At 32.9% G+C, this 20,822-nt stretch overlaps 2 pseudogenes; one reads left to right on the top strand and one right to left on the bottom strand.

Moving 5' to 3' along the window:
* Positions 1–4,992: 4,992 nt before the first annotated feature.
* On the bottom strand, positions 4,993–13,380 carry LOC141489388 (RNA/RNP complex-1-interacting phosphatase-like; annotated as a pseudogene).
* A 223-nt stretch (positions 13,381–13,603) lies between these two features.
* On the top strand, positions 13,604–14,084 carry LOC141489387 (small ribosomal subunit protein uS12-like; annotated as a pseudogene).
* The last annotated feature ends 6,738 nt before the right edge of the window (positions 14,085–20,822 follow it).

The following is a 20,822-nucleotide window of genomic DNA, read 5'->3' as shown; positions in this document are numbered from 1 at the left end:
CACCATAGTCTCAGCACTTTGTTGAGCTAAGCCAACCACAGATGGTAACATAGCAAAGTCCTCCAAACTACAGTGGTCCTTACATGCTGAGAAAGGAAACTCTGCTAGAGTATTTCCAAAAGAAGCATCGTCTGGTAGTCACATGACAGAGATATATTGAGAAGTCAAAGGATAAGTGTTATTACAGAGAAGATTGAAAATTATTTTGGTTAAGCAATTTTCAACATTTGAGTTGTCTGGAGAAGCAAACCAACCATTGTTTGCCCACTTCAGGGGTCCAAACAAAAAGTAGCTGTCATTAAGAGATTAGCTAAAGAAAAAGAAGAATTTTCCATCTGTCAGTCAAACATTAGTGGATTTTGTATTCTTTTAGGGTCTTCATATTATTGTAGATACTGTAGTAAATATGAGAGTATTTTTTCAAAGTCTCAACTTTCAAATAGCTATTTACTGTCCATTTAGTAATCTAATACTAATGTATGCTGAATATTTGGGGATTATTTAAGGGTTGTTTTGTGCTATTGATATTAAGGTAGGAATTATAAGTAAAATAGTACTTCAGCAAAGAGAGGGATTAGTGGGGATTAAAAGCAGTCTTCCTAAAGGAGATAGAACTTGAGCTGGTCTTTGAAATATGGATAAGAATTATCCAAATGGCACTATGGAGGAAAGATACTGGGGGGGGGGGGGGGGCTGAAAGGATTTACTTTTGGTTAGAAAGATAAACATTTATTAAATAAATGAAAGGCAATGGTGTATAATAATTAGAAAGCTGATCTTAAATCAAAGATAACCTGGTTTCAAATCAATATCAATTGTGTAATTCCAGCAAATCAATTGATCTCACAGTACTTCTGGACAATCCTTAAGAAATTCAGATAAAGATGCTGACCGGCATTAGTAGAGAGAGTTTTCTCCCTGGGGGCTGAGGATGTCAATGAAGTTACAGTTCTAATCACTATACCTTACTTTTTAAATACTATAGAAGCTTCCATAAAGATCTATTATATTAGTCTTTAGCAATAAATAATCCCCCAAAATGCCATGAGGCATCTTTAAAGATTCAAGCATTTACTCTACATATGTGGTTTTAGGGGGTTTTTTAATTTGTTTGTTTGTTTTGTTTTTTTAGATTTTTCAAGGTAATGGGGTTAAGTGGCTTGCCCAAGGCCACACGGCTAGGTAATTATTAAGTATCTGAGGTCGGATTTGAACCCAGGGACTCCTGACTCCAAGGCCGATGCTGTATTCACTGCACCACCTAGCCACCCCGTGGTTTTAGTTTGAAAGAGAGACAATGAGAGATAGAGACAGGCAGAGACACAAAGATAGTCACAGAAATAAAAGCAAAGACAAAGGAAGGAAGAAGGAAGAAAAGAAGAAAAAAGATACGATAGACTGATAGATCAATTGACTGATAGAAAATAAATATTCAGGTATATATATATATATATATATATATATATATATATATAATATTATTATTACCAATGAAGGTGATATTTCCCACTGTTATACATTATTTTTCAGATATCTAGTTCTTGTAAGTAGAAACAATAGAAGAGACACAATGTTTTTCGCAATTGTATGGGTGGCAACTCAGATTAGAAGCATATTATAGGGGCAGCTAGGTCGCGCTGTGGATGGAGAGCCAGCCCTGGAGTCAGGAGGACCTGGGTTCAAATCCGACCTCAGACATTTAATAATTACCTAGCTGTATGATCTTAGGCAAATTGCTTAACCCCACTGCCTTGCAAAAACTAAAAAAAAAAAGCATATTATGAATATTTTTCAATCAATAAGTGATTTCACTGTTGCATTTCCTCCTAAGAGGCAAATCATACTGCAATGAGCAAGTATTTATTGAGTATCTACTGTATTCCATATACTCTCTGTGCTAGGAATACAGATACAAAGGCAAAAATCCCAGCCCTCACATAATCTAATATTCTACTGTAGAGACAAATTATGGACACAGAAAAGACTATAAGACTTTATTACGAGTTTACTGTGCCAAGTATAGGGAATCCAAACAAAAGAAAAAAGAAACACTGCCCTTTCCCTCAAGGAGTTTCCTTTCTAATGCAAGCATATAACATAATAAGGAACTGAAAGATGAGAGAAGGCAATGATAGAGTCTGAGACTTGATGGTAGATTCTGGAGAAAAATGTGGCACACAGAATTGCACATAATACTTCAAATGTTTTCTAAGAGTATAATACTCTCTCATTTTGGAAACCATGTTTCCTATAAATGAAACCTAAAACAAATAAACAAATATATATATATATATATATATATGTATGTATGTATATTGCTGCCACATCACATTCTATGCTTATATTAAGGCTGCTGTCCACTAAGATCAAAGCATAGTATACTGGAAAATCCAGCATAGAACTTAGATTCAAGAGGACCTGGGTTTAAATCTTGCTTCCAGTACTAGCTAGGTAACCCTAGGCAAGTCATTTAATTTTCCTATGACTTGACTTTTCATCTAAAGTTCCTTCTAGGAAATATCTTTTATATTTATGAACTGAAGAAGAATTCACTATCAAAGAGCAAATTTGAGAGCATCAATCTAGACCTAAAATTCATAAGTTTTTATTAAATAAAATTGAAAAGTTTTTGCAGAACAAAATCAATACAGTTAAAATGAAATTGGGGCAGCTAGGTGGCGTAGTGGATAAAGCACCGGCCTTGGAGTCAGGAGTACCTGGGTTCAAATCCGGTCTCAGACACTTAATAATTACCTAGCTGTGTGGCCTTGGGCAAGCCACTTAACCCCATTTGCCTTGCAAAAACCTAAAATGAAATTGAAAATAGTTAAGATGGAAAAAATCTTTTTAGCAAATTTCTTGGTCAAAGATCTGATATATAAGATTTAAAAGAAACTAATTGAAACATATATGTAAATATATGTGTGTATACATATATAAATTATGTATTTATCTATTAATGGATAAATAAATAAATAGATAGATATATGTAAGGAGTCATTGCCTAATAAATAGTCAAAGGACATGAACAAGAAGTTCTCAAAGAAATTCAAGTTCTGAATCATCATATGAAAAATAATCTAAAAATCACTAATATTTAAAGAACTGAAAATTAAAATAATTCTGAGCTTCCACCTCTTGCCTATCAGATAGGCAAAGATCACAAAAAAAAGGAAGTTATAATTTTGTGAGAAGGTGGGGGAAAAAGAGGCACACTACTGAAGAAATGTAGAAATGTAAATTGCTCTACCTTTTCAGGAAAGTAATTTGGTACTGTGTCACAAAAGTCAGTAAAATGTAACCTGTGACCAGTAATACTACAGAGAGATCAAAGAATGATAGAAAAGATACATAAGTTTAAAAATAGCAGCTGTATTCTTTATTAACTGGCCCTTATTAACTGGAAAATGTTGGAACAAATTAAGGCATATTAATATGATCATGCTGAAAGAAATGATGAAAAAGACATCAGGGAAATCTTGGAAGAGATATATTGAAATAATGGAAAGAGAAATGAGTAGAACCAGAAGAACCATTTACACAAGAATGAGAAAAAATAACTGAAAGATTTTTTTTAAAAAACTGATCCACGAAAGCCTGATGATGATGATGAGGGAGGAGACAGTCTCTAGGTACAGAATATATTTGGACATAGTCATGACTGGATTTGTTTTGCTTGATAATGTTTATTTATTTTTAAAACAAATTTTAAATTTATTTAAGGCAGTGGGGGTAAGTGACTTGCTCAAGGTCACACAGGTAGGCAGTTATTGAGATTGCATTTGAACTCGGGTCCCCCTGACTCCAGGGCTGGTGCTCCATTCATTGCACCACCTAGCTGCCTCTGACAATATACATTTATTATAAATATTTTATTTGATTTTTCTCCTCCCCAACTTAGGGTAGTTCAGTCAAGAGGTAAACTAGTAATAGTATCACCCACCCGCTCCACAAAGGAGAGATTAAAAGGAAGAAAAGATAATTATTGACATTTTTTTTGAACCAGGAATGATCAAAAGGAAGTTCAGAAGAGAACACAGATGAGCACAATAGCTTTGACATTAATATTTATTTTATAATATATTTAAAAGGTAAAGCAAGCTGAATACAGCATAGATTCACAGTTACAAACACAATCTTCATCTGTTCTACTTGGTGTTGGAGATTCTTATTTTATTTGTTGTTTGAATTCAGAAAATTAAAAAATATTGTAAATAAAAAGTATGTACCTGGCTGGTTCTGTGGAAAAAAATGTAGTCCTGAAGAATTGCATCAAAATAAATGACTCTTGGGTATGCAAGACTAAAAAATGAATGAATGAATGAATGAATGAATGAATGAACGAACAGATAGATAGATAGATAAATGAATAGATAGATGATAGATAAATGAATAGATAGATAGATAAATGAATGAATGAATGAAGTTCCTTCTAGGTCAAAGTATTACCTACAAAAGCCTGTAGACCTTTTTCAAACTACTATTTTCTCACCTCAAACCTATATTGAACTCATGAAGTTGATTTTTTTTCATCTTAAGAAATTTCAAACTACTATTTTTCTCACCTCAAACCTATATTGAACTCATGAAGTTGATTTTCTTTTTCATCTTAAGAAAGTACAAGATCTTACATTTATCTTTTTGAAATTTCATCTTCTTTTATTTGCTCTCTCCTGTTTTTTTTTAATCCTGGCAATGTGATTCTTTAATTTCAAGCCTTCTACAGGGGTCTTTAAGAACTCAAATGAAAGCACCAATTAATTTCAGTGTTTGGATTTTAGATTTCAAGTGTCTCTATTCTGAGAAGCCCTCTCCAAATGTTCCAGGAAAAGGCAAAGGAATCTTACTTCCCACATTTTTTGCAAGAGCAATTCCATCTGTGTTGCTTTTTTCCTGGATGGGTGGTAGAAATCTCGGTGTTGTGAGTGGGGTACTCATTGATGATCAATAGATAATCAGAAGTCTGATTTGATATTGAAACTTGTGAGTTTCCTAGGACTGAGATCAAAAGTCTGGAGACCAATGGAAGGTCAGTCTGGAAGCCATGACAATCAGTTTCATGGGTGTTGTAGAAGTTTCTTCTCTTGATAAATCATGCTTCTTCAAACTGTCTGACCATTCTTTCTAATAGGTCCATTCCATAGGTCATCAATGTAATTCTTCCTTTCTATAGCATATCATCATCATCTATTGAACAATTCTATTGTATCATTTGATTTCAAACCTTCAACATCAATATCCTGTTCTCTTTAAACTATATGTACAGAGAACTCTAAAACATTTGTCATTATATTGGTTTTCCTTTCAAAAAATTGTTCAAAACATGGTTGAATTTCAAAATTGTATTGTCAAAAGTCATCTTGCCATGGTAAAAATCTTTAAGGAAGAGATTTTGCCAATTTCTTTGGTTTAGAATAGCATTGAGTGGTTGAGTATATTGCTAAATAAGTGATCAATCTAAGCTCTTCCATCTATTCTTGTATTTTTGTTAACAAGATTGAAAGAGAAAAGTATTCTTCTGGAGCAAGTTTTTCTTTAAAACTCTTTTTTAAACGAACTTTAAAAGCAATGAATCATGTCCCAGTCATCCATCGTCCACCTTGGGAGGTAGTCTTTCCACCTGTCAGGGAGGTGATTCAAACCCTTTCCTTGGCCACCACTGCCTTTGTTCTTCCCCACTGCATCAGGAACCCCTCTTCCAGTTGTCCAGCCTGCAGGGCCACCAGCAACCCCTCCCCTGCCCTTGGTTTCTCTTTCTGGACTCTTGAGATCTTTTTTCAATCCTGACTCTGTGATCCAATATGTTAGTAATCTCTCCTAGAACTTTGCATCTTCTGAATCTTGTATAGATATGGCTGTTTGCATGTTGCTTGCTTCATTAGAATGAGGGCAGGACAAGGATTGTTTTTGTCTTTGTGCCTCCAGCTTATCGATTGGCAGAGTAAACACTTAATAAATGCTTGCCAAAAGAACAATAAATTATATTATTAAATTATTTATAATTAAATTATAATTTAAGATGAACTCAGATGATATTATGGAAAATCATTCATTTAATCTTTCATTTTTCCAAAGACCCTTTAAGATGCCTTTGGGAGGAGGTGTGCCTTTTTAACAACAGTCTATGATTGAACTGCCATGAAAAAAAATCTGATTATTTGAATTTTAGGTTGTTTGGATTCTAACTAAGTGGGAATGTATTGTACCAAAAAACATATTATATCATTTTAATGTATAACATAATAAATTGTAACCTAATATCACTTTTATTTCATCTTGTAGTCTCCTCTGCTACTCTATTCTGAAAAAAAAGCAGAGAAAAGAGAAGTCTAGCTAAATTTAGATAGTTCCGGGATGAGGAAGGAAAAAAATTTAGTGGCTACTCAAAAAGACCGTAATATAACACTGATACCTAGGCCTTGTCAAGTTCAAACAGGACAAAAATAGCCAATAAACAAGCTACACCAATTATAATAGCTTGTGCTGCTTTCTGACAGACACCCAAATGAGGCATTTCAGATCTCTTCTAAGGAAAGAATATTCTAGACCTCTCTTCATTCATAGAAGAAATATGCTGGGCATGTGGTCTCTCTTTTGGTACCTCACTGCTCTTAGATAAAAGGCCTCAAGTCATTCCAAGATGCACAAATGGGCTTGTTTAATTACAGTAACGTACATTCATAAATAACATCTTGTCAGTGGCATAAGAGTAAAATATAATCCTTTTCCATGGAGACCAAATACACAAGCAGATTCTAATTGAGTCCTATGTGTGCATGGGCAGAAGGAAAAATGTTTTGGGTTATCTATTTTTATTTTCAATCCCCTTACTAAGTTCAAATCAAAAGGTTACTGAAAATCCAGAAGCCACATCAGTCACAAAATTTAATAAGGTTATGAATGTCTATACTAAAAGAATTTGGTTTTCTGGATCAGGGCTTAAGATGTAGAATGAATTCTTGGCTAAGGGTGGAATAATAAAATTGGTTGGAGACTTGATCATCTGATTAAGAAAGCTTTACAGGCAAAATTAAGAGGGAGGAAAAAATGCCCTTAACAAAACTAAAGTCTCATATTTTGAACAGTAATGACAATATTTTATTAAAATAATAATATATACCTATAGATAAAATGATTGAGACTAGAGTCCTCAACGGAGCTTTAACTAGCAAATTTCATGCTTTGGGTAAGCAAGATTGTGGGAAAATAGTATCAAACACAACTTGAAATTAGCCATCTTTAGCAAGAGAGAAATCTGTGACATTGACCACATGAGGTTGAAATTTTAAGAGTAAAATTCATAGAGGTAGAGATTATGTTATAATGTCTCAGGGTAAGATTCCAAGACACTAGTCCTTTTCTGAGAAAACATGCTACAAGGCAATATTGGATAGACCATTTCCTGGAAAGGACAGGTTCAGATGCTCCCCAAATATACATTTTTTAACTTTTTAATTTCAGTGCCCTTTTTTTTGTCATGATTTAATTAGGACTGGTTATAAACAGTACTTCTGGAACCTTATGGTTATGCAATAATATACTATATAAAAGCAATAAGCAAGTAAAGTTAAATTGCTAATACATATTTGTAAATAAAAACTTGTAGGAGATATATTTTTTCTTTTTGAAAATACTAGATAGAATTCCTTCAGCTGGGTTTTAAAGGAAGATCAGAATTTGACAAGGCAGAGTTGAGAAAAGCATATATTTCAAGAAAGGAGGACAGTTTATGCAAAGGCACAAGGATATGAGATGGAAGGCTATTTTCAAGAAGGAAAAGTTGACTAAAATATAGAATACATAAGGGGGAATAATAAACAATTAACTTTGGAAGGTAGGCTTGATCCAGACTCTGAGAGACCTTAAAAGAAATAGTTGTTTATCCTAAGAGCAACTTTGATTTGCATTGTTGGAGGCAGTATACACAAAGATGAAATGAAAGATCCAGTAGACATTACTGAAGAATGTCATATCCCTAGACTGTAAATTCAATGGAGGGAGAGAATTTGTCTTATCTAAGTTTCAATTACACCCTAGCAATTATCGATGTTAGAATAAAACAGACCTCAATAAATGTTTTTAAGTAGATTTTTTTTTATAAAATAAGGGTGAAAATATTGGTACTTCCTTTAATATTCTGGCACAATAGAGAGCTGGTAAAGAGGAAAATCAGTGATTTATCAGGAAATGAAAACTACATATATAAAATGCTTTCAATCAATCTTAAAACTAGAAACAAGGTATATCACACTTCTAAAGACTATTCCCATGAATTTTGCAATATATCTATATATATGTAATGATGTCAAGAATAAATTTTGTATTTCAATTACTTTTGCCTATATAGATTAATACACATATCTTTCTGACTGGTGCCAAGGGACAATCAGTTTGTGAGTCAGATAATCTAGGTCTCACTGAAATTAGATCTAGAGATCAGATCTGAAAGAAAACTTAGAAACAGAATACAATCTTTTAAAAGATTACCTTGATAGTTTTAAATTTTGCATCAGTTTCATTTCTGTATATTTTTTTTGCCCCTTTCTTGTCTAGAGAGTCATATCTTAGAACAAATGAGAGACGGAGAGACAGAGAAACAGAGAGAGAGACACAGAAGGGGGGCTATTGTTCAACAAAACTGACAGATCAACTGAGTCTGACAGTATGTAAAATGTTCAATATTCATATTTTCTTCACATCTGCATAGAGAAGTTTTTCTCCTTTCTTTTATTTGTCCAATAATGATCATTATAATTATGCAGTCTTAAGTTTCTTTTTGTTGCTGTTGTTCTTCATAAGTATATTTTTGTATATATTGTTGTGTATATATATATATATATGTTTTCCTAGTTCCCTTTACTTCACTTTACATCATTTCATATGTCTTCCCATGCTCCTCTGTGTTCTTTATATTATTATTATTATTATTATTATTATTATTATTATTATTATTATTATTATTTCTTATCATTCAACTATATTCTATTATATTCATGGACTACAGTTTCCTTAGCAATTTCATAATATATTTGTTTTCATTCTTTACTACCAAAAATATTCATCATAAACAAATGTAGAAACTTTTCTACTAACTTTTAATCTCTTTAAATATATTTCTAGTAGAGAGATCACTGAGGAAGAGAACACTTTAGTCACCTTATTAGCATGATTCCAATATTTCCAGAATAATAGAACTAATTTATAGCTCCATCAACAATGTATCTGTTTAAACAATTTGTTCATATGCTTTGAAAACTTGGTCACTAAACTTGCAATTCTTTCACTTTAAAGAAGAAAAAAATGACGCTCAGAGATAAAAAAAATAAAGATAAAATCTTTATGCATTCATTTTCCAGTTGGGGGGAAAAATATCTATAAGCATCTAAAATCTATAGATTTGACCAGTCTGTTGATCTAGCACATTTCTCTTTCAGTGGATTATTATTTTACAGTGCAACTTTTGAAGGAGTACAAAAGAAATCTATTGCAATTCAGAGGTATTCTCAGAAGGAATTGATAATCCTAAGCAATTCTGGAAAGCACATTTAAATTTTCAGCTACAAAATCTTCAACAAATTTAGTTAGAAGCTGTTAACTGTTAGGGAGAACTAATTTGTTCTCTTGCAGTATAAATAGCTTAATAACACAGGGAACACACAGAGGAGATAAAATATGGAGCAGAATGAAGAAAATATTTGGAGAATAATGTTGCCATCAAAGAGAAGGGAAATTGATAGTTTTATTCCTTATGACAGTGTGTGTTTCTTAGACAGTGAGGAGTTGTGCTGAATGGAAATGAAGATTTTAGTCCAAGTTCTGCTATTAAATAGCTGCATAACCCTCAATAAATCACTGTCTTTCTGAGGTTCAGTTTTTTCAGTCATCAAATTAAAAACTTAGATAAGTTCATAGAATCTTGGAGTAGATAGAAAGGGAGACAAGTGTGTAACCCACACATCCCCCCAAAAAATCCTTTCTATAATATACCTGAGAAGTGGTCTTATGAAGAAGAAGGCTTTCTTTTCCCAAGAGTAAACAAATCTGAGTTTCCTGGGGCGGGGGGGGGGGGGGGGGGGGGGGGGAGAACCTATCACTTCATTCTAATTTTAGGTCAATTTAATCGCTTCTTTCCTGACATCATATCTTGGATTCTTTCTAAGTAAATAATTGTTATTATTGTTCAGTCATTTCAGTTGAGTTGGACTTTTCATGATGCCAGTTGGACTTTTCTTGGTAAAGAGAGTAGTGTGGTTTGCCATTTCTTTCTCCAACTCATTTTACAAATAATTTAGGTAAACAGAATTAAATGACATGCTCAGGGTCACTTAGCTAGAAATGTTGAAGGTAAGATTAAGCTTTCTTGACTCCAAGCCGGGTACTCTATCTATCCACTCAATTAGCCCCCAAGCAAACCAACAAATAATCCTATTCCAAAAAGACTATTCAAGTTTAACAAGTACAAAATATTTATCTTATTATTTTTAACAGAACCTAGCTACTAGGATCATAAATTTTCAGCTGTCAATAACTTGAGAGTTCATCTAATTAAAACCTCCTCATTTTAAAAATGAACTGTCAAAAGAGGCTTTATGACTTATTCCAAATCATCCAAATAAGTGAAAGAGCCTTTGAACTGGAATTTGAAATGAAGTTCTATGATCCCAAATGTAGGATTATTTCAACTACATCACTATATTTTCCAAGTAAGCCATCACTAGATTATTTAGATGAATTGGGTTTTTTTAACCAATGATTGAGACTTGTGCTCTTTTTAGGCTTGTCCAACATCTAAGAAAAGGAGAGAAAATTTTAAAAGTTAAGCTCCTTTGGTGTTGGAACCTATGAACATCTGTTGGTTTGAACAGCATGAATCACCATAGATATACAAGTTGCAATGTGGAAAGCTAAATTTGTATAATACAAAGATAGCATGAACTTTTGCAAAACCTAAACAACTATGAGGTTCCCTTAGCAACGAGATCATGGACTATTTTATAGCATGAAGTCATCCAATTGCTATTCCTTTGCTGATGATTAGAGATGTTATAATTGCCCTTTGTGTCTACAACAAGAATATAAAACAATCTGAATTTTTCATTATTTCCCCCTAAATTTATTGTTTATACATTTTATCTTTGACATGACAGGTTTATGTTTCCTTTATGTTTGAAGAATTTAGTGGGAGAACTTCCTTTGTACCTTTGAGTCTAGATTGGAACTCAGACTTGTTTACTCTTGAGAAAAGAAAACCTTCCTCATAAGAAATATATATATATATAATATTATATATATATATATATTTTAAGTTTTCCAATCCTTACAAGTTTCTGGTACATACCAAGCAATATTATAAGTTTAGTGGAATAGAATAAGAAGCAGATGAGATGAATTTCCTTTAAAATCCAGTCTGAGAATCAGAAGGAAAAGGTGCCTAACAAAATTCATTTTGAGTTCTGCCAAACCCAGGCCATTTACAAAATTGTTTGAGGCAACCTCTGAATCCAGCCTTTTCCAATCTAAGCTGGTTTGAGGTTCTTAGGATTTGAGATCAGGTGGAATTAGCAAATCTCTTGCCCATTGTAATTAGTAGTTTGCTTATTTAATGCAGATTTTGAAAGTATAGGTCTAGAGGGAATTTTTGAGGTTCTATCACTTTGCTTCTAGGAATTATTCCACTAATCCCTTCTGGATGGATGATGAAGGTTAAAGATCTTATTTCTAAAGTCCCCCAAGGATATCTTTGTATATGTAAGTTATTTGACTTTTTTGTGTAGAAAGGGGTAAATTAAAATAGAACTCTCAAGATTTTTCCTTAATAGTCCTTCCCCCAGTAATGGAAACTCCACAAACCCTTTAAGACCAGAAAGTCAACATTCAGTTCCACAGAAAGATATTCAAATTTTCAATCAGTTTGAAAATAACAAATATATATTCTCCCACCTCCAGAAGGGATAAACCTAAGGGGTTGGGGGGACTAGGAGAATTGTCAGAAGCATTAAAAATAAGATCAGTGTTGTCCTTTTCAATAAATAAAAAGGAATGTGACCCATGATTTGCCAAGTCTTACCTCTAGTTGAATCTCAAAATCATGGGGTTAGACGGTACCTTCAGAGTTAAGTAATTCTATCCTTTTGCCTTTAAATTTGGCTATGAATGGAAAATCTTAATCTTCTAGAATATCAAAATCAAAGAAAGGGGAATATCTGGGAAGAGATCCTTAGAGCAGATGCAAAAAAAAATTATTAGTCCTTAATGAATGAAAATGGTATCCAGGAGCCACATGAGAAAATAAGCAAAATATAGCACTGCATTCATAAGGTTCAGAATTGATTTCCATTTAATTAAATGATGAATTTTGGGCAGATAATCCTGGTGTAGCTGGGAAAAAAATGGAGGACCTGGATTTAAATCCTATTTCTGTCCCTTGCTACCTATGTGATTTTGTGAAAGTCACTTAATCTTCATTCTTTATAAAATGAGGAGCTTTAGATGAGATAACTTCAAAGACTTTCTTCAAGCCTATTCTACGAGCCCATGATCCTATGGATTCCTTCTTTTGGATGAAAAAATAGAACAGTCTTTATGCCTCCAACTCAAATGAAATTGATCTTTCTTTGGACATTAGAGGAATGTATCTCTAGACAACTTTGATAATCTTGTAGTGAACATATACTTGAGTATTTTATGAGCAAGATGAAACACAAAGGTAAACAACTTAACCCAAAAACACTAAACCCATGCAAAAATTTAGTTCCTAATCTATTACTAAAATGCTTGAATATAATTTATATGAACTAATCATATGATAAGTTATTTATGAATATATTGCATAGTTTGATACCACTTCCAAAGCAGAAATTTGTTTACTCATACATTTACTCATATTAAAAAAGAAGCAAGTCCTTAAATTTTCCCTTCTATACTTCCTTAACTCTGAAACAATCTATAATATTCAAGTTACAAAGAACCTGTAATTGTAGATTTTTCAGTAATGCTTTGCACCTGAACTCAATTTTAATGAGATCAGAGAGATTTAGTTAAAGACAAAATGAGTCATATTTCAAAAGTATAATTCCATAAATAGATGCTCATAAACTATTAATAATTAAATGCTAAATCAAATAAAACTCTACTCATTCATTCAACAAATAATTTTGGGGGGGATATGGATATAAGATTTCAAGATTTTAAAATTGCTTTCCATAAATCTTGTAGAGTAAGTGATACATATATTGTTGTCCCCACCTTGCAGATAAGGAAACCAAGATGAATAGAGTTTAAGTGATTTACCCAGAACAAAATAGCTATTAAGTGTCAAAGTTATGAGTAGAAACCTGAATCTTTTATGACCACAAACGCAGTACCCTTTGGCCATGACATTTTTTGCTCTGTTATTTTTATGTATGATCAAAAAAAAAGACAAAATCCCTGTCTGTAAGAAATATAAGATCATGGAAAAATATAGATATTCAATAAAAAGAAAGCATTCAAAATATTCCTAGAAGGAAAACCAAACCTGAAGAAATTATTTGTTTCTCAGATAGCCCAGTCAACAAAAATACAAGAAAAGGCTCTCTTTTCTCTCGACCCAGAGGGCTGAAGCATGAGTAAGTGCAATGGTCTTGGTGCTGCTAGGAAACTCCGCAGCCACAGGAGAGACCAAAAGTGACATGACAAAAAAATATTTAAGAAAGCACATTTGGGCATTGACTTGAAGGCCAACTCATTTGGAGGAGCATCTCATGCCAAAGGGATTGTCTTGGAAATAATTGGTGTAGAAGCCAAGCAGCCTAATTCTGCCATCAGCAAGTGTGTGAGAATCTAGTTGATTAAGAATGGCAAAAAAAATCACTGCCTTTGTTCCCAATGACAGCTGCTTGAATTTTATTGAGGAAAATGATGAAATTTTAGTTGTTGGATTTGGTCGAAAAGGTCATGCTGTTGGTGATATTCCTGGAGTCCGCTTCAAGGTTGTAAAAGTTGCAAATGTTTCTCTTCTGGCCTTGTACAAAGGCAAGAAAGACCAAGATCATAAAAATTGTATGATGTCTCTCTGTCACAGTAAAAAAAAAGCTTTCATGTAAAAAAATACAAGAAAATTAAATAAACACAACAACCAAGGACAACAACAAAATAGCACCAGAGAGAGATAATAAGAGATTTGTTGCTAAATATACAAGGGAGAAGTCAGAGAAATAAATCTTAAGCATCATGGCAAAAAAACCTCATATCACCTCTCTTATGACTAAATCAATGCGGTTTTATATGTGGGAGGGAGAAATAAATTATAGAATGGGGGAAGTATATAAAAGTGAGGAAAGAAAGAAGAAAGAGGGCAATGTGATATAGTCTAAACAAATCAAATATTAACATCAAGGGGAAAATGAAAGGATTAAAGGATAAAAAAAGGAAAGTAAAGAAAGGGGGGAAGATGGAAACCTTAAAATGAGTATGAGCTGCAGAAATTTTTAGTGCTTAGAGGAAAAAACCTTCATCCTACCTCAGGACAAGGAGAATCAGAGCTCATAAGGGAAATGGACTTCCAGAAAACTGGAAGAACAAAGAAGATATTTCCAGATCAATGGGGGAGAATTAATGAATAGGGCAAAAGTTAGTAATGAATTATATAATTAGAGACATAGAAAGATTCCTACTATGGAACAGTAATATTCTATCACATTCAAAAACTAGTATTTCATAGAATGAGACACACAAGGAAAAAAATGGTTTGCAATATATATCTTCAAGGTAAAAACAGTAATTTTTTGGAAAAGAGACCCCCAAATCAGTAATTTAAACAATTTTAATTCAATGAAAAATATAGAAAATGAAAAAAGAATATAGAAATATAGAGATAAATGATAAAAGTATAGTAGAGGGCAGCTAGGTGATGGAGTGGATAGAGCACCGGCCCTGGAGTCAGGAGGACCTGAGTTCAAATCCAGCCTCAGACAAATAATAATTACCTAGCTGAGTGACCTTGGGCACTTAGCCCCACTGTTGCAAAACCAAAAAAAATTCTAGTAAAGCAGAAAGTGAAGGTAATTAATAAAAAGAATGAGAGAAAACTTTTTAGAAAAGGATTCAAAAATGATTTTTTTAAATTAATATACAAAAAAAGTTGAAAGGGAGGAGAGGAAAGGGGATTATATTTAACAACTCATCTAAGAAGGGGGGATTGGAAGTAAAAATTTATAACTAGATAAAAGAACAAAAGGACTAATAAGAAAAGCTCCAAAGGTAGAAAAAGGGGCAGTAAACAAGATGAAGGGCATAAAGAGGAGGAAATTAGAAGTGGGAAGTGGACAGATTGTTACAATAAATGAAAAGATATAGCACTGTCTTTATAAAGGAAGAGGGGGGAAGTATGATTTGAGGGAAAGCAAATTAGAGACAAAAAGAGGAAAATAAAAGCCTAATTCTCCTAACTTTAAATTTAAATAGATTAAATAATCCAATAGAAGGGAAGAGAATTACAAATTGGATAACAAACAATTGCACAATTTTATTTGTGTAAAGCATAACAGATTTAAAAACAAATACATATGCAGAATAAAAAAACAAAAAAGAGCAGAAAAAATTAAGCATCAAGTGAATCAAAAAAGAGCAAATTATGCTGTCAGATAAAGCAAAATCAAATATAAAAATATAAAAAGGGATAAATAAGGATATTAAATTATACTGAAAGGAAAATATAGCAAAAATCAATATTAAATTTATATGTTACAAATGTCTAGGCATTTACATTAATAAAAGAAAGATTATCTTTACTACAAGAAGACATAAACAGACACAATAGTGATAGGATATTTCAGTGTCCCTCAATTTTAAATAAGTCAAACAGAAAGATAAAAGACAAAGTATAGAACTGAAAAAAAATGTGGAGAGATGAACTAAAACTGCACAAGAATGAATATATGTATATATATATATATGTGTGTGTGTGTGTGTGTGTATGTCTATAAATTAGATAAATAAGACAGATAACTAGATACATGCAAAGATATGTATATGTTCTCTCTCTCTACATATATATATATATATTTTTACAAGTACACATATGTCTCATATATAGAGAGAGAAGAAACTTGAAACTGGCAAAGGCATTACTTTACATAATAAAAGTAAAGATCAATTAAGGAGAAATAAGGTTGGAGAAAAATAAGGACTACCTGTTCCTTTCTGCTGTTTTTTTCCCCTCAGCACTGTTGCTAATAGAATTAGTATCCGCCCTATATCCCAAACTCCCATTAATAATTTAGAAGTCTCTCATAAGTCTTTTTCTTTGTTTTTGCAAGGCAGTGGGGGTTAAGTGACTTGCCCAAGGTCACACAACTAGGTAATTATTAACTGTCTGAGACCAGATTTGAACTTAGGTCCTCCTGACTCTAGGACCATTGCTCTATCCACTGTGCCACCTAGCTACCCCTTTCTCATAGTCTTGATGAAAGAAACTACATGTGACATGTGACAGAAACCAGCCATGATGGTTGTCCTACTGCCATGGAATGATGATCACCTCTGCTTCTCTTCTCTTAATCCTCAAAATTGCTGGTACAAGTGAAAACTCTTCCTTCTCATCCTCATGCAGAAGGGCTGATCTCTATTTGTTTCCTTTCTTCTAAAGTTAGGAAGAATTACAAATTCCAAGGTTTTGATGGATAGATAAAGCATTGTCAGAAGTTTGGGACTTAGCAATGCCTTACCCCAAACTATAAATACAATGGATACAAACATATATAACCCTTATGTGCAATACACACTTTAATAAAAAATAACTAACAGTTATAATGTTCCAGACACTACTGTAAATGTTTTGCAATTATTATACTTTTCATATTCTATATATGAGGGAATTAAAGCAAACAGAGGTCTGAAGTCAAGTTTTAATTCACGTCTTCCTAAATGGTATTCTGTAACATCATTTTTCTTCATCTTCGTGCTCCTTATCATGAATTAAAGGTTTGCACTAAATATTATGGTATCTCACAGTGAGAACCAGTAGTTAAATTTAGCATGACCTTTAGGTGATGTCCAGTAATCCTTTCTTCTTCTTTGGCATCAGTGAACTCATTACATACAAACAAAATGCCCAACATATACAAGAATAAAGAGAAATTTGGGAAACATTTTTTTGCTAAATACAAGCCTTGCAAACCACAAACCTTTATTCCTGTCATGATCTAGAAAAAGAAACTCTCCTATTTGGTCCTTTAAATTTCTATTGTCCTCCCTTATAGAAACATATATGTGCTCTCATGCATGCTTTTTAATAAATAGCTAGGGTTATAACTCAAAATAATGTAAGATTAGAAAGAAAGAAATTTTTTTTCATTTTCTACATTCTAACTAATAAGCAATATTACTGTTTATATCTATAATATTATAATGAACAGTTTCATTAATAATTACAGACTTTCCATAGTTATGTTTTTGATCTTTCCATAGATACGATTTTGATAGTTATGATATTAATATAGTGGGGGGGTTTTAGCAAATAAAGTTCCTGGGTTATTATCTCAAAAATCTGGGTAAATATGAATGTTTTACAATGCTAATTATGTTGTTCATACATTTAAAAATAGTTAAGAAAATGCAATATCAATGTTGGATACTTCTGTATAAGGATGCCATCATACTGGGTGAGGCCATACATCTCCTTTTCCCATAACACAGTTCATTCAAAGAATAGAGATTATTTGAGCTTGAAATATGAAAGGACAGAGATAATGAGGGACTATCAATATAGTACATCACAAATACATGTAGATTATTGGGATTTCTTGTAGAAATTTCCAGTGTTCTTCCTTACTTAGTTCCTTCCTGAGATCACTACTTGGTACTCTCCTATTGGAATTTTTTTCAAAGGAGAATGTTAAGTCTCTTTAGTTTATCACTTGAAATCTCGGAATTTGCATCTTCCTGTTCTTTATATGGCAATAGTATAACATTAATACAACACATCAGTGGTTCATTGTACACTTTTGCAAGAAGTGGAATTAAATTTGTATACATTGCAAATATAAAGCTGTATTTTAATAGTGTTAAACTCTTGAAAGAACATTATAGCAACTTGTTGATGAAATATACTTGTAAAAAATAAGGAAAAATTACTGAGTGAACAGAATTTTGTTGGGCAATGAAAAAAATGCTTTCATTGTTCAGACCCGGAAGAGCTTTCTCTGGCAATAGTTACTATTGTTTAGTCAAATCATGTTGGTTAAAGCTTAACGATGTTATCACAATATTTATAATTTAAAGCTAATTGTTTTTTTTTCTCTGAAATTCCCCCATTAGTTTTAAAAGGAAATTAGGTAAATAATGATGTATCAGTATATAGATATATTTTTAATGAGATTACTTTTCCTCTGCATGCTTCATTCTTAACTCTGACCTTTGAAACAGATCTGTACAAATGAAACCATTATGCAACTTTAAATATTGAGTTCTTATGTAAAATTCATCCCTTTTTTCCTCTGAAAGGAAAATCAAGTACGTTGTCTAAGACCTATGAAAGAAAATATGTTCAATTCTGACCATTGGAATGTACATTTTCTCATAATCATTTTAAATCCCAAGCATAAATTAATGGCTTTCAGTCACTGTATGGTCCATGAGCTGAGTCACAAGCTATATCAATAAGCATTTGAATTTGGTCCCTGGGTCATGGTTTGAAGACCTCTGAGAAAAAGAAAAAAAAAGAGAGAGAGAGGCGGAAATATAGAGAAAAGATACAGAAAGACAAGAGAGAGAGAAAGTTGGAAAGAGGGTAGAGAGGGAGAGGAGGGAGGGAGGGAGGGAGGGAGGGAGGGAGGGAGAGAGAGAGAGAGAGAGAGAGAGAGAGAGAGAGAGAGAGAGAGAGAGAGAGAATGAGAATCTACCATTCATCTAAGAATTATGCTAAGAGCTGGGGAAAGAAGACAAGAAGCCAAAAAGTCCCTGCCCTACAGGAACTTACTTTCTAACAGAGGAAGGTGATATATATAGAAGAGTTCAGAAGTGGGTAGGTGAGGTACAAGAATGGCATAGAAAAAGCAAGGAGACAGAGATCTGGGTCCTACCAAAATGAAACAAAAATTGAACAAGGATTCCAGGGAAGACATCAAGTTGAGAAGGGTTAAAGAGGATGAACCAATAGAGCCAACACAGCTAGAGCTGGACATTAGAAAATAAAAAGCATCTTTTTCATGACTTTTTGAGCCAAATGACCCGGATCTCTTTAAAGTGTGAAATTAGCTATATTTGATATTATTAGCTATATTTGATATTATTACTACTTCTACTAGTTCTTTTTCCTCTATTCTTCCTCCTCCTTTTCCTTGTCCTCTTTCTCTTTTTCTTCCTTCTCCTAATAAGTATTATTCTCTTAAATAAGATAAAGATATGGGCTGGACCTGTGATTTCAATGATATAAGGAACTTTTATATGGATAAACTCCCTCTGCCCATGCATGTAAGGAACATAAGAGTCCTAGAAAGCTGGCTAGAGCATTGAGTTTTAAATGATTTGTCCCTCAATCTCAGGACATAAACTCTGGTCATCCTGGAGTCAAGGCAAGGCTAACTCCTATTAAGATAACCAATTATAAGCATCTTATAGCAAAGTATATGATACTAATGAATAAGTTTTTAAAAGATCAATCATGAGCTCTAATATGGAATTGGTTATTTCTTCCTAAAGTTCCACTCATATCTCTTTGAGTAGTTTGTTTCTTCTTATTGGTCAGAATCAAATCCATTATACCTTTTACAACTTGAAATTATCAACATGTCAAGACTGATAAGTCATTCTGCTTTTGGCATAAAGATGCTGTTAAGAACATGCCTTCTAAGTCCTCCTTGGCAATATCATGACTCCCTTCTAGCTATTTGGAAACACCATCTTAAACAAATGGTCTCATAAAAAGAGGGCAACAATAAGCAATATGGAAATTAAGGAGAAAAGTTTATGTTTTAATAGGACTGGACCTCCTTGATTCAGAGTCCTTTATAAATGAGGGACTACCTGTATTACTAACTGAATTTGGACAAGTAATTTCATGTCTCTGGGACCTCAGTTACCTTATTTGTAAAATGTCCAACTAGATAACCCTCTGTTTTTTTTTTTGACATCTTAATCTTTTCTTATTTTGGAATTGGGTCTTAATTGGTCAGTTGTCAAGAGTATGCCAAACTGGGTCAAGCAGTAATGAAATTCCATTCCATTTACAGGAAAGTTTGTATCTTTGGTTAATAATAGCATACACAATTTGTAAATATTATTTTTCATAGATTTGAAAGTCTGTGTAGTAGGGTAAAAATCCTTATATTTTCAAGTAAGACCTCATCTAGCACTTCTCTTAATTTCTCAAACAAACCTGTCTTTGTTTATTCAGTGGGGTTCTGGCAGTCTAACATTCTATATCTCACTTGCTTTGAAAGATCTCAAGAATTATTGGCTGGGAAGGGTGAATTAGTTGTATGCCAAATCCTTGTCTTTCTTAACAAGATTTTCAAGATATGTTTAGATAATTGGTTGCCTATAAAACTGTATCCTGTCTCCATTTCAGCTTTGTGATTTTCTTCTATAACTCATCATTTTTGGAAAGAGCATTGGTTTTTGGAATCAGAAGTAAAATCGATTTTAATCCTAGCTCTGATATGTGACCATCGCAAGTCACTTAAACTTTCTCATTTTCTTTGTATGAAAAATGAAAATGCTTTTAAAATAATATAGAAAAATGAAGCTTTACGATTAAGTATTTTTTTCCCTTGATCTTTATTCAATTTCTCTACATCATGCTTTCTTCATGTTAGTGGATTCCTGGGTGATTTTTTTTTAGG

Source organism: Macrotis lagotis, chromosome 5 (assembly GCF_037893015.1).
Source record: "Macrotis lagotis isolate mMagLag1 chromosome 5, bilby.v1.9.chrom.fasta, whole genome shotgun sequence".
Taxonomy (NCBI): Eukaryota; Metazoa; Chordata; class Mammalia; order Peramelemorphia; family Peramelidae; genus Macrotis; species Macrotis lagotis.
Note: the sequence above shows the minus strand (reverse complement) of the source record. Positions and strands in the feature narration are given on the sequence as shown.